We start from the raw sequence: 27,429 nt of genomic DNA on the forward strand, positions 1-27,429 counted from the left end.
GACTTCCTGTGGGGAGCCTGATGTGGTACTCAATCCCAGGACCCTGAGATCACAACCCGAGCCAAAGACAGATACTCAACCAATGAGCCACCCAGGCATCCCTCCCTGTTATCTATTTTAATCTATAATCTCCTTTGTCTCCCATTCTTCCTTCCTTCATTTTTCTCTTCTTTAGTCTAAAATTCATTAGACAGGGGATCCCTGGGTGGCTCAGCGGTTTGGCGCTTGCCTTTGGCTCAGGGCGTGATCCTGGAGTCCTGGGATCAAGTCCCGCGTCAGGCTCCCAGCATGGAGCCTGCTTCTCCCTCCTCCTGTGTCTCTGCCTCTCTTTCTCTTTCTCTCTCTCTCTGTCTATCATAAGTAAATAAATAAATCTTTTAAAAATTTTAAAAAATAAATAAAAAATAAAATTCATTAGACAGACCTCATTAGGGCAGTAATGGTGGCCTACAGGACAATGACATCAAAGCTGTGGGAAAAAAAGGAGCCTGGGCAGCTCACTCAGTAATGGCACCTCTTACAAATGGTGTTGGAACCACAGGGTAAAGGAAGCCCGGTTACAGCTAGTAATGACAGCCCTTGTGAAGATGGGGTTGTAACAGGGCAGCAGGAATAGTCTGACAAGGTCAATAGCTATATAAAAAGGTTTGAACAAATGAGTAAATATATTAGTGATAATGAGAACCATATTTCTCAATTAATGAGACAAACCCTATGGCATTGGAGTTACTAATATGAACTTATAGTCTCAGAATATATAAATATAGATGCAAAGGATGTGTGTACCTTAGCTCTGGCCTAGAAACAGCAACATCCCAATTGCAATAAACACACTGAGTACTCTGATCTTGGTTTCTAATTCCACTTTACACTAAAAGGATCTAGGACTACTCAAGGAAATGGCTGAATCCAGGGCTGGGCAAAGAAAGTACAAAATGAACCTAAAACGTTCTTTGGCCCCAAGAAGTAAGGAAATGCTAAAAGAATGATGAAGACATGTCAAAAGGACACAGAAGCCAGCTTGAAGGAGGAACTTAAGGCCAAGTCTGGGGCAATTTGAACAGCAAAATAATAATGACAATAACAGATTATAAACCATTAAATAAAATAGGAATCAATGAGTCTACACTGATATAAGTAAGTAAATGAATAAATAAATGGTGAGAAAAGAAAGCTCTGCTTATAACAATAGCTAATAAATGTGGAAGAAATGACAGAATTAGAAACAACACACTTAGAAACCATCATACAGGTAATTAATTCAAGCATGATAAATCAATGGATGCTAAAACTTGTGGGTGAAAGTGGGGTAAGGTATATGTATTTAAATAGTTTCAAAGTATTTTCCACTAAAAACACTTAATTATACAAAGAAAAAAAAAAAAGCAACTTCACAGTAGAGACTCCTAGTAATCAAGTGGTCAGAATTTACAGCACCAATGAGGGGACAAATCAATGTTATGAGCCATGCAATTGGAATGTAGCATCGCTTCTGTAACATTTTTGCCAAAAACTGCATAACCTGATCATAAGGAAACATTTCGAAAATTGAAATTGAGGGACATTCCACAAAGTGACTGACCTGTGACCTTCCATTTAGAAAGGATCTGAAACTCAGAGGACAACTGAGGGGGCTGTTCCAGATTGAAAGAATCTAGGGAGACATGACAATTCATTGTAGGGTGTGATCCTGGAACCTTACACTACAGAGGATGCCAGCAGGCAAGGGTAAAACTTGAATGGAGGCTCTAAGTGAAGAATATACAGGAGATTTTTACACCGTACTGCAATTTTTCTGTAAGTTTGATATTGTTGCCAAATAAAATGTTTCTTAAAATCTAAAATAGAGGGCAGCCCAGGTAGCTCAGTGGTTTAGCACCACCTTCAGCCCAGGGTGTGATCCTGGAGACCTGGGACTGAGTCCCACATCAGGCTCCCTGCATGGAGCCTGCTTCTCCCTCTGCCTGTGTCTCTGCCTCTCTCTCTCTCTCTCTCTGTGTCTCTCATGAATAAATAAATAAAATCTTTTTAAAAAATGAATAAAATTTTTTTAAAAATCTAAAGTAGGGGGATCCCTGGGTGGCGCAGCGGTTTGGCGCCTGCCTTTGGCCCAGGGCGCGATCCTGGAGACCCGGGATTGGGTCCCACGTCAGGCTCCCGGTGCATGGAGCCTGCTTCTACCTCTGCCTGTGTCTCTGCCTCTCTCTCTCTCTCTCTCTGTGACTATCATAAATAAAAAATAAAAAATAAAAAAAAATCTAAAGTAGGTAACAAAGTAATGTTGAATATGACACAGCTTAAGACTAAATTTTAATCTGTACATTAACCAGAAAGTTCATACAAGTCTGATTAAGTACTTAAAGAAGTAGAGATATTATTTTTAATTATGTCCTTATTAAAAGCTGAGAAATCACACAATTCTTCCTTTATACAGTTGGAAACTGAGGCCCAGAAAATAAAGAAAAATTGAATGCTATAATTTATCAGACTCACAGAATATTATTCATAGATTACGTTTTCTTTTAAAAATCTGAGGTTATTCTCTCACGCTTTAAAATTATTAAAGCAAAATCCTGTATTCACATTGCAAATAATACCTCAAGTAATTTCCATAAATGGTAGACAGAATGATACACATTTTTCAGCTACTGACCTACCCCAAACTCTGTGAATTTAGATTCAAAATTTTTTACTCACATAAAAGACATTTATTCTTTCACTAGAAATGACTGCTCCTTTAGCACCTTTTCCTCAAATCTTCCAGGGACTAAAAGAGTATATAGATCAACTTCTAAATAGATTTGAGAAACAAATGAATTCCACACATACTGTAGTAAACATTATGAATTTCTCCTTAACCTTCATTCCAGTCCAAAGGATTACTATTTATCAAACATACTAATCCCTTATCCCCTTACCAGTAGTTGGTTCAAGATGCATAGGCCTCTCATGGGGCTTGGGGATATGGAAGTGAATCTTCTCTCCTGGATAATGATGTGCAAACAGCTGTATTATGACCATAAGAAGGAGCCTAAGGATGAAGCAAAAGCTATGAATGACAAAGTAGAGATATAGAAGAATCTTAGTGTCTAACAACAGTGTTTATCCACTGAATTAATCAATGCTACAAATTGCTTTACTTCACGATTTTCTATTATAGAAAATGACAAATATTCTTATATTTAAATTTAGTTTGAGATAAGTTTTCTGTTGCAGCCAAAAGTATCTCAACACATATACATCAATGAAAAACGCCTAAGATTAAGAAAATATCCTACAAAGGGGATAAATCTTAAAATATGCATTAAAATAAAAGAAAATATCAGCCATAGCCCTCAAATTACTTAAGAGTTTCCATATCTCAACCAGTTTCTGGAAGGGTACAGTACTGCACAGGTGGATTTTGTAAGCAAGAGTAGAGGCCTATAGAAGATAAAGGAGGGGCAGGAAGAGAGCTAAACCAGCCAACCAAATTCAAAAGCTTTTTGTTGTGTGGAAATTTCCAAGTTTCTTATTTATATAAAACATCAACAACATATTCTGCTTCAAGGTTTGCTTACAAGTAATGGTAATTCAATGCTTAGCATCCCAAAACATGGGTTAACCAAGCCCAGAATACCACAGAGGTGAGTACAGCAAATAGCCCCCAACAAGGTCAATGTGGAGAGCAGTTCACATAAGCTGCTTGTTAAAAATGTGTGCTCCTAAAACCAAACCCAGGGACCACATTCAAAGCACCCACCCCAGTAACCATGTTTGACCTTTAGGATGGCATATACAAAATGCTGAGTTGGAGAATTGTCAGATGGAATGGAGAGATGAGATGATAGCTGAGAGATAATGTTAAATGGGTTCCTACCCAACCAAAGCTATCAGGTTTCTCTGAAATGGCATGTGACTTCACTGGGGTATCAGTTTACTTAGGTACTTGCCATTTGTCTGGAAAGAGATTCCATGTAGGGGGATTGCCATCTGCTGGTGGCTCTTTTCTTAGGAACAGATACCCTTAAAATTTAAGGACTGTCCCTTACTTAACCCAGAACACACATGATCATTTATCAAGTAGTAGTTTCTTTTTCATTATTAAAATTAGACTGTCTTCTCTGTTAATTAGACAGATATAAAATTCTCCTGATGAAGTTGAGCAAGGTATCCCAAAAACCAAAGAGAAAAAACAATGGATAAGAAATGCATTTTTGTCTTTGCTACACTAAGTTTTTATCCAAGTCGTACACTAAAATCCCATAGATAAAATTGTCTTCATGTTTAAGCAAATATTAACAAATTTTCATAAGATGGATGGTGACTATGATTGGAAAAGTAGAAACATAGTACATTGATTTATCTGACCACATATTTAAAGACCAAGTCTTAAAATTTCTTAAGAGTCCTAATCTCCCAGGGAATATATTTTCCATGTGGCATATAAAAAGAAAAGAGAAACACTAGCTTCCAAGCACAAAGCTAGAGATTCAGCTTCAAAACAGAGGTTAAAATTCCCATTTTTTAGTGAAATTCCTTAGGAACACACTGCTTTATATTGTAAATACAGTTGTACAGGAAAAACTCAGTCCTTCAGGATACAGAATATGTGTTTTAGAGTATGAAATTTCCCTCTGTCCAGTATATCCCCAAGTCACATAAGTGCAAGAAATATGGAATTAGGTCACATTATTTCACCCATATTTTATCCTTCAGAAAAACATTCTTCTCTTTAACAACATTGTAAGACCTCTATATCAGGAAACAGCCCCTCAGCACAGACCAGTTTATGCCGTTTCCTTTAATCTTCAGTAACAATACAAAAATCAAAATAAAACCATAAGCAACCTTAAAGCAAAAAGAAATCCAGTCAGAGACCACAACAGGGATAAATCTCAAGGATGTTGTGTTAAGGGAAATAAGCCAGTCACAAAAAGATAAATACTGCGTGATTCTACTTATATGAGATATCTAAAGTAATCAAATTCCTAAGGACATAAAGTAGAAAGGTGGTTGCAAAGGGCTTGGAGGGAAGAAGAATTAGTGTTCAATGGATATAGAGTTTCAGTTTTGCAAGATGAAAAAGTTCTGGAGATCTGCTCACAGTAACATGAATATAATTAACTCAAATGAATTGTACACTTAAAGCAGTTAAGACAGTAAATTTTATCTTATATGTTTTATCTTATCACAATTGAAAAAAGATAAGTAAAAATATCAGAGGCTGAAAACAGATCTATAAGCGAAGGTTAAAGGGTTTGCCATCACAGTATTTAGTCTAGCAAAACAGTCCACACAGTTGCTTAATCACATGGATTTGAAAATGTCTTCTAAAGAGCAAAACCTTGACCTGTTTTCTCTACCTCTGCAGAGGACATAATGATGACACAAAGTAAAACCACAGAGCAGCTGCAGGACATAGTAGAAAGAACAACCAAACTTTGGGTAGGAAATTTTACTCTACTTCTAACTGTGTGACCTTAGACAAATTAAATATTGGAAAAAGAACATCATAAGTTTGGGGTAACGTGGACTGTGGGAAAAGAAGTGACTGCTTCTGACTTTTAGTTTTGTTTTTGTTCACTGAATATATGAATTTGGGCCAATTATTTAAAGTCCCAGAGCCTTGATTTAATCACTTATAATTTTGAGATACAGTACCCATCTGACAGGGTTGTTTTGAGGTGTGAAGTCACACTAACAATGACTAGAATGCACTTAGAATGCCTGGAGCATAGTAAGTATTCCATGCTCATTCCCTGAATGTCCTGCAGTCTGTTTTCTTTTCTGTAAAATGCAGGGTGATGGAAAGTGCCTAACAAAATAACATCATAAAATGCCAGATATACGTTCTTTCTTTGCCTTCTCTGAATCTCAACTTTCCATCTATAAAATGGTGCACTAATACTACATAAAAAGGTTGTGACAATAAAGAGAGATAATAAATATAAAATTGTTCTGTACTGAACATGGCAGTAAGTACTCAACAAATCTTTTATTATTATTCTTATTTGGGAATATATTCAACATATATTCTCTTGAAAAATATTGTCTATAATCATGCCTGGTCCTAGATCAGCTGGTCTTTTTGGCATTCTTTAAGTTTTATCTAAAGGAACAAATATTTTTGTCAAACTGTTAACATCAAACAACTGAACTTTTGTCTTAGCAGTGATATCAAGATTTCAAGCCCCAAATAGGAAGGTGATTTTCAGTAATAATGAAGGATTATGAACGTGTAAACAAGAGATACTAGTTTAAAACCTCAAGACATTTCATTCAACATCAACATTAGTTGATTATTGTTTTCATCACTCTTACTTTAGCTGCTTCTAATAAGTTTCATGTTGACATAAAGAAACAAAAAGAGACAATGTGCATCCTCCATGGCCTAGAAACTGTAAGAGAACACTACTTCTCTCTCAATTTATAGGATCCACTGAAATCCAAGGGTAACAGTAATTCAGTAGGTATTTTTGTTGCCTCCAAACCAGAATTGAAACCAGTATAACCAGAATTTGACTAATTTTGAAGTTTGCTAAGTTTGTTTCTCTTGTTCCATTCCTTCTTTTTCAGTACCTTACCCCCATACTTTGTACCCTCTGAGCCTTTTTGCCAGGGCTCAGGCTCAATGACCTGCCTCCAGAGTCATTGTGAGTCTATTTTACCTCCCACTTCCAAAGATTTCTCTGTTCTCTCTCCCATCTCTACAGCTCGCTGCTCTGTACACTAATAATCTCACAAATTCACAATATGATAGCATGTGTTTATAGGGTTTCCTACTTCAAAGTTTCTCATTTAAATTCTTGCAAAGCCTTGTGGTGCCTGGGTGGCTCAGCTGGTTAAGCATCGACTCTTGGTTTTGACTCAGGTCATGATCTCAGGGTCCTAGGGATCAAGTCTCAAGTTGGGCTCTGTGCTCAGCACAGAATCTGCTTGTCCTTCTCCCTCTGCTCCTCCGGTTGCTTGTACTCTTTCTCTCATTCTGTCTCTGTCTCTGTCTCTCTCAAATAAATAAATAAATAAATAAATAAATAAATAAATAAATAAATTCTTACAAATCTTTGTTGGGAACTATGTCTTAACCCCAAAATCTGTACTGTCATTTACTCACCAAACATTTACTGAGCACTTGTTATTTTCTATGCAGTAATCTTAGTACTTACATTATATACATAAGTGAAATATATACATGATTCAAGAAGGCCACAGTCTAGTAGGGGAAACAAATATGCGTGCAAATAATTGCAATAAAACTAAGTGAGTGGTATTAGAGGTATATACGAGAAGCTATAACAACAGGTAGCTGGGGGATAGGGAAGTTAAATAACCTGTTTCAGATTACACAGCTGTGAGTGGTAGAATTGGGATTTGAACCCAAGTATTCTGGCTCCAGAGCCTGTGGTCTTAACCACTATGTAGTAGTGGAAATAGTCTCTAATGAGGCTTATCATTTTGAAATTTAAAAATCACAAAATAGTTTAGAAAATGTATCTGATCAACTTCATAAAAGAAAACCTTAAAATAGTATGTTAATTCAGTAGGGGAAAAAACCTGACACATATTAAGATATCAACTAGCCTTCTTCTTTTTTTAAAAATGTATTTATTCATGAGAGACAGAGATAGAGGCAGAGAGAGGCAGAGAGAGAAGCAGGCTCTTCACAAGAAGCCCTATGTAGGACTCCATCCGGGACCTGGGATCACGCCCTGAGCCAAAGGCAGATGCTCAACCGCTGAGCCACCCAGGCGTCCCTCAACACAGTGCCTGACATATTAGGCATCCAATAAATATTTAGTTTTTTAAAAATGAAATAATATTTATAAAACCAAATGTACATTTACTATAACCCAGCAATTCCACACCAAGACATTTACCTAAGAAATACAAAAACATATGTCCATAGAAATACTTGTACAAAAATGTTTACAGCAACTTTATTTGTAATAACCAAGAACTGGAAACAACCCAACTATCCATCAATATTTGACTTACAATGGATTTTAAAAATCTTGTGAGGCAGCGCTGGTGGCTCAGCGGTTTAGCACCACCTTCAGCCCAGGGTGTGATCCCAGATACCCGGAATCGAGTCCCACGTCAGGCTCCCTGCACGGAGCCTGCTTCTCCCCCCCACCTCTCCCCTCTCCTTCTTTCTCTCTCTCTCTCTGTGTGTCTCAAATAAATAAAAAATCCTTAAAAAAAAAAAATTTGTGGCAGGGCAGCCCCAGTGGCTTAGCGGTTTAGCGCCGCCGCCTTTGGCCCAGGGCATGATCCTGGAGACTTGAGATCAAGTCCTGTATCGGGCTCCCTGCATGGAGCCTGCTTCTCCCTCTGCCTGGGTCTCTGACTGTGTGTGTGTGTGTGTGTGTGTGTGTGTGTGTGTGTGTGTGTGTGTGTCTCATGAATAAATAAATAAAGTCTTTAATTTAAAAAAAAGAGAAGAAACAGACTACCAAGACAGGCAACAATATTGATGAATCTCAAAAATAATGTGCTGAATAAAAGAAGCCATCACACAAAAAAAGAAAAAAATGGTAATGTACTTCTACTTATATAAAGTTCTAAAATGGGCAAACTAATTTGATGTGAAGGGAAAAAAAGAACAGTGATTCTTTTGGGAGGGGACAGGGATTGACTGGAAAGGGACTTGAGGGAAATTTCTAGCATGATGATAATGCTCCATATCTATGGGGAGTTTAGGTTACACAGGTGTTTCATATTCAAAATTCAGCAAATGTCCATTTAAGATATCCATATTTTTGTGTGAAAATTTTACCTAAAAAAAAGCTATACAAATATTTAAGTCTACTTATATATTCTACGTATTGAAGTGGTTAAGGGACAGCATACTGATGCATATATTTTACTTTGTGACACACCAAAAAATAATATGGATAGATACAATAGGACAAATATAACAAAATGTTAGTGGTAGAGTCTGTGTGGTAAGTATATGGGTATTCACTGTAAAATTCTTTCAACTTTTTTGTATGTTTAAAGTTTTCCATAATAAAATGTTTTATTTAAGTGAGAATAGAATAGAATGAAATAAAATAAAATTTTGAGTTGAAAAGAATCTTTGAAATCATCTATTTTAAAGTTACACTTAATGTAGGAATCTCCTCTACAACCTCTCAAAACAAGTGGATTGTGCCAGCCTCAGTTAACATATGTATAGTGCATGGGAGCTTGCTACACCCATCTGCATCTCTGAACATGGCTAAAAGTAGTTAATTTACAGTTAGACTATACTTAAGCAGGTCATGCAGGAGAGAGAGCACAATTTTGTGTAAGAACTATAATTCAAGGAACTAGAAACCTAGGATTTGGTGTGATATTGGTCCTCTTCCCAGATCTTTACTCTGTTGGCTGACTACTTGTTTGCCCATGATCAACTTAATTAACCTATCTGGCCTACACCTTTTTATATTATTCATTCATTCATTCAGTAAATAATTATTGAGCCCACATTACACATCTTAAAACCTTAATACCTGAATGCTTTAAGGCAATGAGGTAAACAGGGTGATGCTGAGATCTCTGTCCATTCTAAAGCCTAATGGTTCTGGATGAAGAACTAAAGAATCAGCTAATTGGTCTATTCCATGTATCTAATCAATTGAAAAAGAAAAGGAAACTTACTTTTTTCTTAGTACAGGGGTTATATTAGAATAGAAGAGTCTTGTTTCTTTTCCCTTTGAAAATAAAAACTAGCTTACCCATTTAAAATTTCCAATATAAATTTCATTTTTAAGATCATTTTCCAGATATGGCTTCTTCTCTAAAAGATTATCTTTAAATTGCCACTCCCAATCAGAAGAAGCAAGCCTCTTCCTTATTAGACCATAGCTCCTCCTTGTGGTTGACAGATGTAAGACCCTTAAATTCCAACCACAAAAACAGTTTTAAAAAATTGATGTGATCATATTAGGATTAACTCTGACGTGAAAAACATCAGTATAATTTTGTCTTTACTCCAATTCCTAGATGCTCATTCTCTCACCTAATTAACTAACCCAGCTCAATGAGTGTTACATGAGACATAATCAGTATGATTTTCAGTCTCAGGATCTTTCTTTAATCTGTGGTAGTTTAAAGTAGCATATATGTTTTAGCTACTCAAATCCAGTTCTAACAATAAATTTAGTGTTTTTGCTTTGATCCATGCTAAATCCATATTATAGTCTCTGCTTCATTTGGTAACAGGTCCTATCCTACTCAACATAATTCTTATCAATGGCTTAAATAATATATAAAAAGATTTCTTATCATATCTGTGAATAACACTAAGATGGAAGGGGAGTTAAATACCAGGTAACCAGATTAATCCAAAAAACAGTCTGACAAGCACTGAAAATGAGACAAAACTAACAAGACAGATACTTAGGTAAAAGCTCTACCTCAAAATTTAAACATGAAATATAATTGGAACAAAATATAAGATATTGCGTTAAAATTTTTTCAGAAAATGAACTGCAACAAGATGGGAAAATCATAATTAGCAGCAGCATATGTTAAAAACTAATCAACAATGTGAGCTGGCTATTCAACAGGTAATATGAATCTGGGCTACATTAAAATAAATAGAAACAACCTAAATGTCCATCAGAAAAAAAGGATAAATATTGGTATAGTTACTACAATAAAATATGATGTAGCAGTGAAAATCAATGCACAAACTTCACATAATAACACAGTTGAATCTCCCAAACATAAGGATAAGTTGCAAAAGAATATATAATTTTTTATAAAGGTTCAAAAATTTTAAATGCAAAATGATAGTATATATTGCTTAAGAATACATAAGCATATATTGAAAAAGAGAAAAACACATGGTAACTTTGGGTAAGTGAGTGCATTAGAGGGAGATACACCGGATTTTCAACTGTAACTTGATAATATGCCATATCTTTAATATGTTGGTGAATCTACAGATATACATTGCATTATTTTTTCTCTTTGTATGTCTTAAATATTATATGATATTTCTTATATCTTAGATTGCATTTAAAGAAAGAAGGTAATTAAAGTCCTCTGTATTAAATTAATGACACCATATATTGACTTCTATGCTCTTTTCAGGGCACTAAGGGTCCCTGAAAAGATATAGAAAAAAAGTAAGTATAGTGAGGGAAAGGCACTGTGAAGGTATTCATATCCATGTCATAGTGAAAATAGTTTTTAAAAACTTGCTTTTTGACTTTTTTATTACTACAGCTTTGTAGTGTATCTTGAAGTCTAGAACTGTGATACCTCCAGCTCTTTTTCTTTTTCAAGATTGCTTTGGCTCTTTGAGGTCTTTTGTGGTTCCATACAAATTTTACTAGTATTTGTTCTAGTTTTGTAGAAAAAACTGCTGACATTTTGATAGAGATTGCATTGAATCTGTAGATTGCGTTGGTGATGTGGACATTTAAACAATTTTAATTTTTCCAATCCATGAGCATGGAATATATTTCCATTTATTTGTGTCCTCTTAAATTTCTCTCGTCAGTGTTTTATAGTCGTCAGTGTACAGGTCTTGTACCTCTTTCGTTAAGTTTATTCTCAAGTATTTTATCACATTTGGTAAAGTTGTAAATGGAGTTGTTTTCTTAATTTCTCTTTCTGCTAATTCATTATTAGTGTATAGAAACACTACCAATTTCTGGCTGCTAATTTTGTAACTTTACTGAATTCATTTATTACTTCTAGTAGTTTTTTGGTGGAGTCTCCAGGATTTTCTATGTATAGTATCATGTCATCTGCAAAGAGTAACAAAACCTGTTGTATTTTTTTAAACATAAAATGGCCTAGCCCCAGATATTCTAATATAATGGTCTTAGCATATTTTTAAACTTCCCTTGTTTCTATTGCACAGCCAGACTTGAGAATACTGGGCTAGAGACTGGGGACTATCTATACCTTCTATAAGACATTTCCTATTTCACAATTTTTTTGCTAACACATCTCAAACCACAGAGTAACATCTACATATATTTTACCTTTTATTTCTGATACTTAAAATGTTTTTGTAAAATAGCATGTCCCATATCATATTAAATTCCAAAATTAATGAGGATATGACAGAAATCTCAAAATTAATAAATAATAAGTTCCACGGAGGCCAAGACATGTCTGTCTTGGTCATTGCTGTGATGGTTGTTTGCCCATTCACTGGAATTTCATGAAAATTATAGAAAATAGTTGCTATACATTATAATTCTGAGAAATACAACTGATCCAAATTGGTAAAATTCTTTTTTTTTTTTTGAAATTTTATTTATTTATTCATGAGCGACACACAGAGAGAGAGGTAGAGACACAGGCAGAGGGAGAGCCAGGCTCCCTGCAGGGAGCCCAATGTGGGACTCAATCTCAGGACCCCGGGATCATGCCCTGAGCTGGAAGGCAGGCACTCAACCGCTGAGCCACACAGGCATCCCAAATTGGGAAAATTCTAAACATTCTCTCCATCACCTCTACATGGAGATAAGCTCAATATTTGGAGGTGGGAAAGAATCTCGTATTGATTAGCTAAACCTCTTTCCTGAATCTATAAAAGCTTCAGGGAAAGTATACAAAGGTGCTTGAAGGAAGACATGACTAACCAATGAGAAATTTTTATATTAAGCTTTTTATTTTAATTCCAGTATAGTTAACAAACAGTGTTCTGTAATCTTCACGTGTACTATAGTGATTCAACAATTCTATACATTATCCAGTGATCATCATGACAAGTGCACTCCTTAATTCCCATCATCTATTACACCCATCTCCCTACACACACACCCTCGGGTAATCATCAGTTTGTTCTCTATAGTTAAAGGTCTGTTTCTGGGTGTGTCCGTCTGTCTCTCTTTTATTTTCCTTTTGTTCATTTGTTTCTAAAATTCCATATATGAGTAAAATCATATGGTATTAGAGACGCCTGGATGGCTCAGCGGTTGAGCGTCTGCCTTTGGCTCAGGTCCTGAGCCCAGGATCCAGGATCGAGTCCTGCATTGTGCTCCTCATGGGGACCCTCTTCTCCCTCTGTCTGTGTCTCTGCCTCTCTCTCTCTCTCTCTCTTTCTCTGTGTCTCTCATGAATAAATAAATAAAATCTTTTTAAAAATCATATGGTATTTGTTGTTCTCTGACTGACTTATTTTGCTTAGTATTATGCCCTCTAGCTCCATCCATGTTGTTGCAAATGGCAAGATTTCATTCTTTTTATGGTCTAATAATACTCCATTGTGTATGTGTGTGTGTGTATATATATATATATATATATATTTCTCACATCTTTGTCCATTCATCTAACCAATGAGAAACTTTTTACACATTATTGCAAAAGGATTAGCATGGTTCTGAGATTAGAATGATTTTATTCATTCATTCGTTCATTTCATGGATATGTATTGAGCAAACTCTAAGTGTCCAGCCCTGAACCAGGCACTGGAGATATAGCAGTTTTTGAAAAAAACAGATATCAGTATCCCCTCGTGGGGCTTACATTCCAGTAGAGGAAATCGACAGTAAACAAGTAAATAATAACAAAGCATAGGAGATGCTATTACGTTTGTGTAGCAGTTCCACTACTTACCTGGTCTGTGATCCTGAGCAAGTTATTAATCTCTCTAAATCTCATTTATAAAACAGAGATAAAAGTGTACCTTGTTCACAGGTTGTTTCGAGAATTAAATGAGTTAACTGTCTAGCAACAGTAACATTTAATAGAGGTTAGCTAGTAATATTAATATGAATATCTCAGTGATCTCACAGCATTCTAAGTTTTTATGTTTTTTATGTTAAAACTTGCTACAACTAAATTTCCTTTCAGCTCATTCTCTCCTCAATGTAATTCCTTTTCTAATATCCTATAAGTAAAGACTTCCCCCCTCAATTATCTTTGGTCTATGCTGTGGGAATTCAGCTTCTTTCATCCCTTTATACAAATCCTTTCTTCCACTCTAGCAGCTATTCTTGTCTGTCTTTGCCAAGTACTTTCCATTTCTCTTTTCTTTTACTTGTACCCAAAAGAGAGAAAAAAATTCAATGTCCAGGTCTAATGAATGCCCAAACTCAGTTGTTTGTGGAAATTTGAAGACCAAGAGGGTTTGAAAACTGTAGGTCAGTATGTCCTCATCTAGTCTGGAACAATAATGCAAATGTGATACTCTATAAGAATGAGCTCATAGAAGAGTAGGGCAATGTATTCATTTATAGAAAGGAAATTGCACTCAGGATACCTGCTTTCTAGATCAGTGAATAGATGGCTATCAAGCTAAAGTAAACCTCTTAAAAGTTAATTTTTATGTGTAAGTCAAGCTGTGCAGAATGACCCTGAGATGGAATTAGGTTTATGGGATGGGAACCAAGAAGTGCATTTACAGCTGCTCAGACATAGAAGAAAAACTGCTTCTAGGATCATAACAGGTGAAAAGAATTTCAATCATCCCTGCCAGGAGTCAGTTGGATGCAGCAGGAAAACACCTGCACTCCAAGCAGGGCACCAATATCTGCTAGCTGCAAGGCCTTGGGCAAGGTGGTAGCCTAAGTTTGTTCATCACCAATAAAATGGAAAAGATGATAAGAATATCTACCTTACGGACTATATTGAAAATTAAAGGAGATCATGATTATGTATAGCATGCTGGGTCTAAACATTTATGAGAACCAAACATGGGTTTTATGATTGACAGAGGAGGAAGTATTACTGATTCAGGCAGAAATCAGCACAGATTGCTAGAGGAGTAAAAATGCAGAACCTTACCAAAAGATGACTTTTTTAAAAAGAGCAAGAGGGTTTATAACATGGAGAAGAGATGAATGAAAGAAGTCATTACAAATAAAACATCCTATAGTTCCTAATAACGGGAAAATTTTAAAAAGGGGGCACCCCGGTGGCTCAGTCAGTGAAGCATTAGTCTCTTGATTTTGGATCAGGTCATGATTTCAGGGTCCTGAGATGGAGCCCCACCTCCAGCTCTGCACTCAGTGGGGAGTTTGCCTGAGGATTCCCTCCTTTTGCCTTTGCCCTCCCCATTTACTCACTTGCATGCTCTCTCCCTAAAATAAATAAATATTTTAAAGGGGGGGGGAATAAAAAGGAATCAAAGGATACTTTAATCAAAGTAGATGACCCAGTGTAAATATTTTAAATGTAAATATTAGCTCAACAAATGTTTCCTTTCCTCTTCTCTAGCAAGGTATCTGGAGCAGCAAGAATTTTGCAATTTTCAAACCCAAAGAAGTTAGGTCCTTAAAAAGTTACTTGGTATACATATAGTTTTTCAAAAAAAAAGGAAGACAAATGAGTGAAGCACAGGTTTGGAATTGGAGAATCTGGGTTCAAGTTTCAAACTCTGCTTTTACTAGTTGTATAACCTAAGAGAAGCCTCACCCTTTCTGAGAATTGGATAAATAATAATATAATAATATCCATCTTATTCCACTCCATAAGGTAGTTGTAAGATAAGAAATCAAATTATGGAGTATATTAGAAGTGTTTTGTAAATTGTAATGTGCTATATCAACAGATGCTGGATTGGCTTATATAAATACATAAATTTATATATATTGGTTAATATAAATTTATATTTAATAAGAGACTTTTGCTATGATTAGTGATGGTAAGTTGCAATTACAGTAAGAATAAGTGACTTCTTAATCTCACACAAAGAAATGATTCGGAGTCCTTCAAGTTGATGTATTAATTAATCAGGACTCTATTAATCAGGACTTAGTCTGAAATAGCACTAATCCTAAGAATAGTGGATCTTCAGTGGAAGAAATTACAAAGGAAAAAGATCACGAGATTTCATTATATAAGCACTTAAAACTTCTGTACATATGAAATATAAAATTAAAAGGAAGAACTATTTACAACAAATATGACAAAGGGCTAATGTCCTTAATAAGCAAAGTCTCATAAAAATAAATAAGCAAACGGGAAGACCTCGAAGAAAAATAGGACAAAGACCTTTTACAAATAAGTAAATCCATTTTTAAATCAATCTATTTATTCATCAAAGAAATGAAAATTAAAGCCATAATGGTATCATGTTTGAGCATAACTTAACAAAGATTGAAATTATAAATAATGGTGTGTTAGTGAGGTGAAATGGGAACTCTCACAGGTACTTTGGAAATACAAATTAGTAAAATCTTTTTAGGGAAACAGTGAATTACACATATCAAGAGGCTTAAAAATAGTCAAACCCCTGGTCCAAAAAGTTCCACTTCTTAACCCAGAAATAGGTCCTAAAGGCCCACAGAAGTTCTTGGAAATTAAAGTATGTAATAACAAACAACAATAACAGTCATAGTCAATACTCACTTAGTGCTAATTGTTTCAAGTGCCTTACTTATCTTTTCCTGTTTATACAGAACTCCTATTGTCTTCTTTATCTCAAATAAGAAATTGAGCCAGAGAAAGATTAATTTGCAAAGATCACATATTTGGTAAGTAGAGGATTTAGTTCACACCTGGGAAATAAATTCCAGTCTTTTTTCTAAATGATGAACCACAGCACAAGCACCTGTGACAATATATGACGAAGAAATATCATACGTGCCATTTATTTTGTTGGTAAAAGTTATCGTGCCTTTCCTTTTTAAATTTTTTTTACTTTTTATTTTTAATATTTTATTCAATTTGCCAACATATAGTATAACATCCAGTGCTCATCCCATCATTATTGTGGTTTTCCACAGGAGAATTTCCCTTTCTTTTGACGATGAAAGCAGTTTACTTCTTCTAAATGGTAATAACTGAAAATTTTGGGGGAAATAATAGAGATGGAAAAAATAATGTATGTAAAAATCTTAGCATGAAAACTTGGACTTTATTCTCAGGACTCTTAATGATCCAACAGATAATATAAGTAGGGTTAATTTAATCTTCATAATCATTATATACTCGATTTTCCTAAGCACCATTTCCTTCCTTCCTTATTTCCCACCAATCCTTCTTATACATTAAATCGAATGGTTAGGTATTCAACCCACAGCCCCAAACCAAACCTTGGAAGTCTTTGTCCTATTCCCCATATGGTACCCCCACTGCTGGCTTTGTCCTTATATATTAATAAGCTGCAGAATGCAGACCAACCAAATAATATCACTGTGAACTAAGGGATGTATGAATTGATAAATCATGCATCTTAAATCCAAACTTTACTTGAAATTTACTTTTTTTATTCATTGAAAACTTTTCATTAACCTTTGCCTTCCTTGAAAATAGAAAACTCCTTCATAAAAAGAACAATACAGTGTTTGAAATCATTAAATGAGTACTGAACTTAATTCTTTCCAAAAATGCCATGGAACTAAGGGAAAATGTCAAGCAGCCAAATTCAAATAAAAACCTAACTTTCTTCAGCCAATTGTTCCTATGTTATATATTATAAAGTATCTTACATAATGTTCAGCATTCACATTTTATGACATTGTTAATAATGAAAATCTTGTGCAAAAAGCATTATAAAAGGTTAAAGTGATTTTATTTATAAATAAGATGTTTACTGAATTTGTAAAGAAATATTAAAACAGAATCACAAAACTTGATATTTTAACAGATACCTGTGATAAAAATGGAAAATTCCATTTAAATTCTAGGTTAACTATGAATTAAGCAATTTTTTTATTTTACTTGCTTAAAACCTTTCCTTTCCTGGTACATTTTCATACATATTAACAATATGAAAATGACTTCTTTTTTTGACATAAATACATTAATAAGCAGTACTGACATTTCCCTGGACTTTGCTTAAACTGCCAGAAACTTTTGGCATCTTGCCAAAAGTCTAATTGCAGGGCATGTAGATGCCAAGGAATGAACTTTTTTGCTTTAAAAGAAGTATCTGTGACTACTAAAGTGACATGTAAAAATACACTACAACCTAGATTGAAGGCCCGAGGAATATTTCCAATGTCTCACAAATATAGGTAACAGAGTTTTTCAACATCACAAGCTCCCCATACTTCCTTCTACCCTTCTAATTAAATTAGGTACATATTCAAAATGCCTATACACAATAGCCTCTTGGACATTTGTTCTCTTCTTTCTACATATGTCTAGAGGTAGAGAGACCGGCAGGGTGCAAGCTAAATGAGCACGGATAATCTCGAGTCTCAATATTTGGTAAACCACCTTCACATCAAGACTTGACTGACATTTGTTTGTGTCTTACTGTTTTTCCTTCCTGTCTATCAGCTTTCCAAGAGCTAAATTTTATAACTATGTATGAAAATAAACAACACAAATCATATATATATACATATACATACATACATCTATATAGAGATAGATTTTAATCATGGAATAAATATTCCATCAAAGAGACTTTTATGTTCTACAGAGGCAGTTCTCAAATGACTTTCATGGTATCATGTTAAAAACCAGAACACGGTCCATTTTTACAGTAGATTTACTCAATCACAGTTACTAATCAGATTAGCGCCGCTTTTATGTCTAACAAATTTTAAAAGTTGGGGGATCATTAGAGAAGCTACATATTATGAACCTGTAGCCTGCATTGTGTTTACTTGTTAAACTTTTTTAAAAATCATCAAAAAAATAAGCTCAAGGAATTCTTTTTCTTTTTAAACTATACTTAGAATAGGATATAAATGCATCACCAAAAATTTATTCATTTTTAATGTTATAATATAGGCATTTTTATTTTAAAAATAGTTTATCCTTTATTTATACTAATATATTAAACAGTTAAGCTCCTTTTCTACAAATACAATATTTGAGGCTAGGGCAGCAATGTTACCTGAAGAGTTTCTCAAATTAACTGTAACAGAAAAAGATCTTCTAAATATGGACAATGAAAAGCCTACAAAATCAATCAGACTGAGCTATTATAATTCTTAAAGGAAGTAACATAAATCAATATAAAAGACTTTACATGGATAAAATAAAGTAAGTTTCCATGCCTCTAAATTTCTCATAATTTAAATATATGAACCATTTAGGCCATTTTTTCTGACTTAAATTAGGCTAAACTGATGTCTTTTATCTTAAAAAAGGCAAATTTATCTTATCTACTTATTTTATTGGATGAAATTTGTTTAACAATGAAAAAAGCATCGTAGACAAACCAAAAGAAGTCAGTGCTTGATTTTGCTAATAGAACAAAAGCAAATAGACCTTTTACAAAGGTCCTCTGACATATTACAAAACTAATTAGTGCAAATTTCATCTCCTGATTTCTACAGTTCACACTTTGGAAGCTATACCAAGACCCAGTCAAAACTTGGGAAACCGGAGTAGAAATTAAACATCTGAGTTTTTTTATACAAATGCTTTGACTCAATACACAGTTAATACAATTTTTCCTTAGAAAACAAAGACTCAAAATAAGCTATAATACAACCTCACTTTTATCAACATACATTTATCTACTACCCTGAGTAGTAGTAGTGTCTCTGACTCTAAGTTTTACCAATGAATTATTTATTCTAACTACATATCCTAATTTAAGATCAATTACAAAATAAATTACAAATATACAGCATATGTAAATATATAATTTATAAATATATATGTATACATGATATCATCAAAAGAATAAACTGGACCTTTCTGATGGAAGTATAATTTGTTTTTAAACTTTTTGCAGTAAATTCCGTTTTCCAACATAATCTGCAGGAATGAAGGAAAGAGGAAGGAAGTTGGATAGTTAATAGAGCGTGTCCATAGATACCACAAATGAATGATCAATTTTCAAAGGATTCTTAAGTTTCCAGGTGTCTGGTAGATTTCCCCATGGCTTATCTATTAAAATTCTAGATGACAGCAATGACATTCACAGGCATGGCTGTGCAATGTATTTGAGAGACACTGAAGTGACTGAATCCTCATCAAAAGAAGCTCTTCAGGGTAGTCCCATGAAAGAACTATAGGAACTTGGTGTTTCCTGGAGTTGAAGAGAGAACTACTAAGCCAGTCTCCAAGGAAATGTCCTTTTTACTAGAATATGAAGATAGTTTTTCCAAGATATGATATCTTGTCAAGATTCTGTGAAAGAATTGTATGAGTTTAAAAATGTTCTATTATATTCAGGAAAACTTTGAGCGAAGGCATAAAGGGAGGAAATAAACCTCCAAAGCAATGGGATTTAGAGAAGAAGTCAGGCTAACAAATTTTCAAGATACCTGAGCAGACCACTTAATGAAGTCAGTATGAGAAAATCTACCAACTCCAATCAAAAACAGGAAGAAGAAAGCCTGAGATATGATCATTATGGGAACAGAACAAGGTGGGAGGGAGGCGAGGAAGATCTACAGACTACAATTTATCAATTACCAAATAATTCAAACAGAGTAAAGAGAACTTCTAGAAAAACTTCAGTCAAAGATAAAGCTACCGTGTTTCAAAGACTCGACACAAAGGAGAAACTAGAGAATCATGATGAATGTGGAACCTCATTCAGCTCAAAATAAAACATTCTTGCCACTGAAACTATACTAAACCTTTTAACCTTACTTTGAGCAATAAGAAAGCACAGAAATCTTGGAGGACCTCTGTGATATTATCACTATTAACATTTCTATTAATATCAGTGAGTATTTGTTCCCCTAATGATCTTTTGTACTTGAGAGTTGTATCTCTCAAGAAATGCTTTTGTTTAAATTGAGCCTACCAAAATCTAACACCATATACCACAATTCAAGAAAATTATAGAATAGTGTTCACCATATAATCATAGTTATTCTATTTTTCGCCCTTCCTAAACGTCTGCCCATGGCTCCTATACAGAATTTGAAAGAGAGAATATATATTGTCATTTAAACTTTACGTTCAATCTCTTTTAGGTCTTAGGTACGTAGTTGGCAAGAGAATAGGATCCCCTTAACAGATTTTCAAATCAACATTTGAGTTTTTTACATATATCTATTTTGGAAATCTATCTGAACTGAAGCAGCAAAAAGCATTTTGTTATGGGGTCGTTATGGGGGTGCCTGAGTGGCTCAGTCAGTTAATGTGTCCAACTCTTGGTTATTGCTCAGTCATGAATTCAGGGTCCTGGGATCAAATCCTGCATCTGGTTCCACGCTCAGTGGGAAATCTGGTTAAGAACTCTCTCTTTCAGGAATCCCTGGGTGGCTCAGTGGTTTAGTGCCTGCCTTCAGCCTAGGGTTTGATCCTGGAGAACTGGGATTGAGTCCCATGTCAGGCTCCCTGCATGGAGCCTGCTTCTCCCTCTGCCTGTGTCTCTTCCTCTTTCTCTCTCTCTTTCTGTGTGTCTTTCATGAATAAATAAAATCTTTTAAAATTTTTTTAAAAAAAGAACTCTCTCTCTCTCCCTTTCTCTCTATCCCTCCCATTGCTCAGGCTCACTTGCTCTCTTTGCGCTTGCTTATTCTGTATCTCAAATAAATAAATAAATCTTTTTTTTTAAAGGTTCCCCCAAATTCATTTGTTGAAGTCCTAATCTCCATTACTTCAAAGTATATTTGGAGATAGGGCCTTTTAAGAGGTAGTTAAGGTAAAATGAGGTCATATGAGTGGCCCTAATCTAATGTCACTGGTTTTTTATCAGAAGGAGAGATTAGGGGATCCCTGGGTGGCGCAGCGGTTTAGCGCCTGCCTTTGGCCCAGGGCGCGATCCTTGAGACCCGAGATCGAATCCCACGTCGGGCTCCCGGTGCATGGAGCCTGCTTCTCCCTCTGCCTGTGTCTCTGCCTCTCTCTCTCTGTGTGTGTGACTATCATAAATAAATAAAAAAAAAAAAGGAGAGATTAGGACACAGAAAACATGCACAGAGACTGAGGGAGGACCATGTGAGGACACAGTGAGAAGACATCATCTGCAAAGCAAGAAAATAGGCCTCAGAAGAAACAAATATGCTGACACCTTCATGGTGGACTTCTAGCCTCCAGAACTATGAAGAAAGAAATTTCTATTGTTTAAACCTCCCAGCCTGTGGTATTTTGTTATGGTATCCCTAATCCACTACTATGATGGTAATGAAAAAACAAAATATGATTAGACTAGGAAATAGAGAGCTAAGTAAGAAGGGTCAGTCCTGAGTAAAGAACAGAACTATAAAATCTAATGATGAGAAAAGCAAACATAAGCCTCAGTTTCTCTAAGTTTTAGACTGAAAACAATAATCTTGGGGATCCCTGCGTGGCTCAGCAGTTTAGTGCCTGCCTTTGGCCCAGGACGTGACCCTGGAGTCCCAGGATCGAGTCCCACGTCGGGCTCCCTGCATGGAGCCTGCTTCTCTCTCTGCCTATCTCTCTCTCTCTCTCTCTCTCTCGAATAAATAAATCTTAAAAAAAAAAAAAAGAAAACAATAATCTTGCATCATATTGTGCTAAAAACAACATACAAATGTTGTGTACTTACTATGTGCCAGATACCATACTGACATTTAAAACAGGTACAGTAGAGGATAAAATTAATCAAATGTTCAGATATTCCTTTTCTAAAAGACACAGTGGCTGAAAATGGTCAGTTTTTCATAACTGAAAATGGTCTATTTTGTATTTCGTTAGTCACTATCTCAGTATTTACGGCTCATTTTTTCCAATATTCTCTGCACCGTATTTAAGCTAATCCACTTCTAACAATACTGTGATTTTTTTTTTCATTAAAAAAATTCTCAAAAGACTACAAATTACTTTGATAATATATTCCAGTGACAATTCCATGGCAATAAATTCTTGTTCTAGATAAATAATAAATTTCTTTTCATTTTATCATTTCTTTTCCCTTTGAGTTAGGGACAAATGGGGCTAGGCAGAACTGGATCAGGGGCCATGGAAACAGGCTTACAAAAATACCAAAAACGCTGAGGTATAAGGAAACCAGAGATAAGGGAACAAGCCAGACCACCCTGCCCTACATGTCAGTGGGGAGGGTGTCTTTTTTATGATAGTCATTTGTGACCAACAAAGAATAACCAGAACCCAAAGAACATTAAAAATGTTATCACTAGGGCAGCCTGGTGGCTCAGAGGTTTAGCGCCGCCTTCAGCCCAGGGCCTGATCCTGAAGATCCGGGATCAAGTCCGATATCAGGCTCCCTGCATGGAGCCTGCTTCTCCCTCTGCCTGTGTCTCTGCCTCTCTCTCTCTCTCTCTCTCTCTCTCTCTCTGTGTGTATCTCTCATGAATTAAAAAAAAATGTTATCACTAATCCTTACTCAATGGTGTTATCAATAGACATTGTTAAGAGGATTTTAGGTTCCCTGGTTGGCTTTCAATAAAAGACCAACCCTACAAGCCCTCAGTGGCAAACCTGTCAGGACCCCTCTCACTTCTGAGAGCTTTCCCTATATCTTTGCTTAATAAACTTCTATCCCTTTACAAGAAGAAAAAAGAAAGAAAGAAAGAAAGAAAGAAAGAAAGAAAGAAAGAGAGAGAGAGAGAGAGAGAGAGGGAGGGAGGGAGGGAGGGAGGGAGGGAGGGAGGAAGGGAGGAAGGAAGGAAGGAAGGAAGGAAGGAAGGAAGGAAGGAAGGAATGCAATTCTTGCTATAGAAACTAGATCTCAAGTTCTTTGAGAATGGAGACTTATTTCTACTTTAGATAAAAGAGTGAAATGGACAAAGTTTATCTTCAGCATTCCAAATGTCCTTTCTTCAGCATCACTCCCAACTCCTTTATATAAACTCCTGTCCACTTCATCAAGGACTCAAGAGCTCTTGTTCCCTTCTTCCCTAAGTTTCATCCCCACTCCATCCCCATCCAAAACTTCTCTCAGGGAACAATCTTATAAACCCACTTAATTGAGATATTTAAATACTGAAGAAGTGCTAAACAAAAATACTTTTCCCTAAACACAAAAATCATTTTCCAATAGCAATTTTCTCTAGTCTCCTGTATACCTCTTTTTAGCAACTATGAGCATTTGAGTTCCAGAATCCATAAGTTATAAGCCATTCCTATGACTGGGATTAGAAAAGATAGAATGGATGGCAGAGCAGCAATAGAAGTTTTCAAGAATTCTACTTCTGTAAGGAGGGAGTAAGTTGAGTTACACATAAAAGCTGGTGGTGTGTTTTTATTCACGTTTTATTCTTGATCAGAGCCAAGGATATAGAATCTTGAGTTGAGGACATAATTTAGGAAATATCTAGTTACATCAAATATGTAAAATAAGGCTATACAAAGCTTAGTAAATGTAAGGTCTCTAAGTTATGCCATAATTTCTGGGACAAAGTGGAAACCAGAGACTGGAGTCAACAATTCTGGATCATTAAAGTTCAAAAGGCATTCAAAAACGGCATCAGACACACACACAAAATAGCCCTTTATTATTTGTGCTATCTCCCACAAGACAAACTGGACATATTTTTACACCTTACTGAAACTCTAATAGATTGAGGTCCTGAAAATTTTCTCAGAAGCAAGCAGTTGAGGGGTACCTGGGTGGTTCAGTTGGTTGAGCAACCGACTCCTGATTTCAGGTCAGGTCATGATCTCATGGTCCTGTGATTGAGCTCCACTTTGGGCTTCATGCTCAGCAGGGAGTCTTCTTGGGGATTCTCTCTCTCTCTCTCTCTCTCTCCCCCTTTACCCCTCCCCCCACCACTTGTGTGCACACTCTCTCCTTCTCTCTCTAAAATAAATAAATAAATAAATCTTTAAAAAGCAAGCAGTTGTTTGATGGAAATTAATTGTAAAATGTCCATTATTGTTAATATCAAATGGTTAAGTGTTACTGATTATTCTCTATTTCATATACTATGCTTGTTTTATTTTCTTGTCTTTAAGATTACTTATAAGAACTTTTATAGGATCCTAAAATTTTCAATCTTTCTAACTCTATTTATCTGATATATGCCTTACATCCTTTATGAATTTTTCCACCAAAGAATTTTTCAGAAACTTGGCCCTCAGTGTGTGTATATGTTGTATGTGTTGGGGCAGGGTGAGGACTCTGCTCTTCTGTATCTTCAGAGTAAAGGTAAAGTCTTAAATTGGGGTGGGGAGTAGGGATGGAAGGAAATAAACTAAAGTTTGTTTGTTGCTAACAACTAAAGCTATCCTTACTGCTCAGAACCAAGGTTCACTGAGTACTAAAAGTGTCCATTTCACTGTCCTGGGCAGGTATTAAGTTAAAATCTATATCTTCACTGGCGAAATTTGAGCCTATTCTCCTTTTCTTTTCTTAATATAAACAATTATATTATTTATCATTATATTTATTATTATTAAATTATTACAAAAATATAATCAGTAAACTATATTTCTAAGCTTTGTGGCAAATGTTTAAGTAAGTGTAATACTTTGGGGGAAATTAGCGGATTCAAATATTAGGAAAGAATCCTTTATCTTCTATTTATATTACTCATGGCCACAAATATTCCTATTCTTCCCAAACTATCTAAAATAATGTTGACAAGATCCTCTTTTATGACAATTAGGATAAATGGACAAGACCTATAATTAAACCACTAAAACTGTACTGATGAAATTTAGAAGAGGAAAATAAATTTTTTTTAATCAAAAATGGTTGCTTGAGAAAAATATTTTAAAATATTATGCAATACAATGAATTAAATTGACTTTTAATTATAATTAAACTGATTTTAATTATATATTTTAACATATTACATATATTTTAATATACACATATATGTGTGTGTGTGTGTGTGTATATATATATATATATATATATATATATATATATATATATATGTATATGCTGGGGGTGTTTCTGTTTTCCTTTACAGTGAAGTAATAGGTTAAGTCTGTTAAATTAATGCATCTAGAATCCCCTTTAATAAATACATGTTAATGATACCCTGCTAAGTGTATGCTATCTGAAGTTTGTACTTCCATGGGGGCCTTGCTAGAAGAGACATGACAAGGTAAAGGGTTTTATATGAGCCAGCCCTCTTTTTGAAAGCTGGAAGGTCACCTAAAAGACTCGAGGGTTTCCTCTCCATTTTCCTCCAAATCTCATCACAGAGCATGACACCTGTTCTGTCTGCAAAAAAGTGTGGCGCTAGAGGAGTAATTAACTAATGGTTGAAGAATATTAACATTTTCTTTAAAGGAGAGGAAAAAAAGCTTTGGCAAGAACAAAAGTACTTTACATTTGCAAAGCGCTTTGTAGGATACAAAGTGTCCTCACATCCATTATTTTATTTTATTTTTAAAACAACACAATGAGTTAGGTAGAGCATCTGTTATTTCTATTTTACATAAGGAAATTAAGACTCAGAGATGTTAAGAGGCTTTCCTAAAATGCTCACATTGTTAAGTAACAGTCATAATTTGAACTCTTAAAATTGCAGGAGCAACACTCTGCATCACCACTCAGAAGACTAAATACTAGCAACACTAGCGGACAGCTTCCTGGAAATATCATCCTGTCCCTCAGAGAAATAATGGCAACTCATCATATGTTATTAACATACTAAGAGATTTCTAAGAGATTATGATTTTTTCTCAATTTTCCTTAGATATCACTATATCTTTTCTTTCAAAGAAGCAGCACAGAACAGTAATGTTACTCAACTTTCAATCTCAAGGTGGAAAACTCTGAGACATGGGCACCTTATCAATAACTCAGACTCAGATAGGAAGCTGGAGGTGTAATAAACAAAGCAGGAAATTGATTTCTATGTAATACTAAACAAATGGCTCAAGGGATGAAAGAACAGATCCAGGTTGCTTGTTCATTGGGCAGCCAGCTCTCATTCTCCGCAGCTTCCTGGTGTATGTCTTTGCTTGTAAGCAGTGTTATGAAATAGTGTGATTTTAATCAGCTTTGACTGTACCTTGCTCTAAAGGTTTACTCAGTGCAGTCCTTAGAGGCACATTACCATTCGGCCCCATTCCAGAGAAGCGGTCTGTTCTTCATCAGCTTTAGAAAGACAGGAGTGCTTTTGTCTCACCATTCCAGAGCTACTAGAAGGACCTAAGACACAGATGGCCAGCCATAGACCTGGTCTTGCCAAACTGCAACCACACTGTAAAAAGGCCAGTGTGTAACCCAATTCTCTAGAATGACTTAGGAGAGGTATGTCAAAATGGCACAGTCTCTAAGACCACTCAATCCCTAGTTACATTTACCAATAATAGCAAGTTAGTGCAAACAAAAGTCCTAGACCATCTAATGTATTCTGCACAGTACAAATATTGTCTAATGCTATCAATATGTATGACCATTTGCCCCCAGATTACATAGATTTCCTCAGAATCTCTGAGAATTTTCAGATATATTACTTAATCACTCATTTAACAAAGTTTCAGGCACTGGTTATATGGTAGTAAACAATCACAGTTTAAGAACTGCTTATAAAAAAAAAAAAAGAACTGCTTATATTACAATAAATAAAAGTGATAATCAGTACACTCATGAACATTTTCATCTAGGTAAGAGATAGTCAATAAGTGATTAAGTTATTAAATAAACATAATATAATTATAAGGTAAGAAAGATGCTATAAAAGAAAAATAAACATAGAAATAGAAAATAATAATAGCAATAGTAATAGAAATAGTAGTAGA

General features: G+C 35.2%; 1 protein-coding gene across 2 annotated transcripts in view; it reads right to left on the minus strand.

Moving 5' to 3' along the window:
* The window catches only part of XKR9 (XK related 9), a 236,409-nt gene that overhangs the window by 73,276 nt on the left and 135,704 nt on the right, over positions 1-27,429 (minus strand). The window contains exon 10 of one of the 2 annotated variants that reach the window (XR_012020057.1): positions 2,919-3,031. The exons of the other annotated variant lie outside the window; for it this stretch is intronic. The gene's annotated coding sequence lies outside the window, so the exon portion shown is untranslated. The remainder of the gene's footprint in view (positions 1-2,918; positions 3,032-27,429) is intronic. 2 annotated transcript variants of the gene reach the window in all.

This window comes from Canis lupus, chromosome 28 (genome assembly GCF_048164855.1).
Source record: "Canis lupus baileyi chromosome 28, mCanLup2.hap1, whole genome shotgun sequence".
Lineage (NCBI taxonomy): Eukaryota > Metazoa > Chordata > Mammalia > Carnivora > Canidae > Canis > Canis lupus.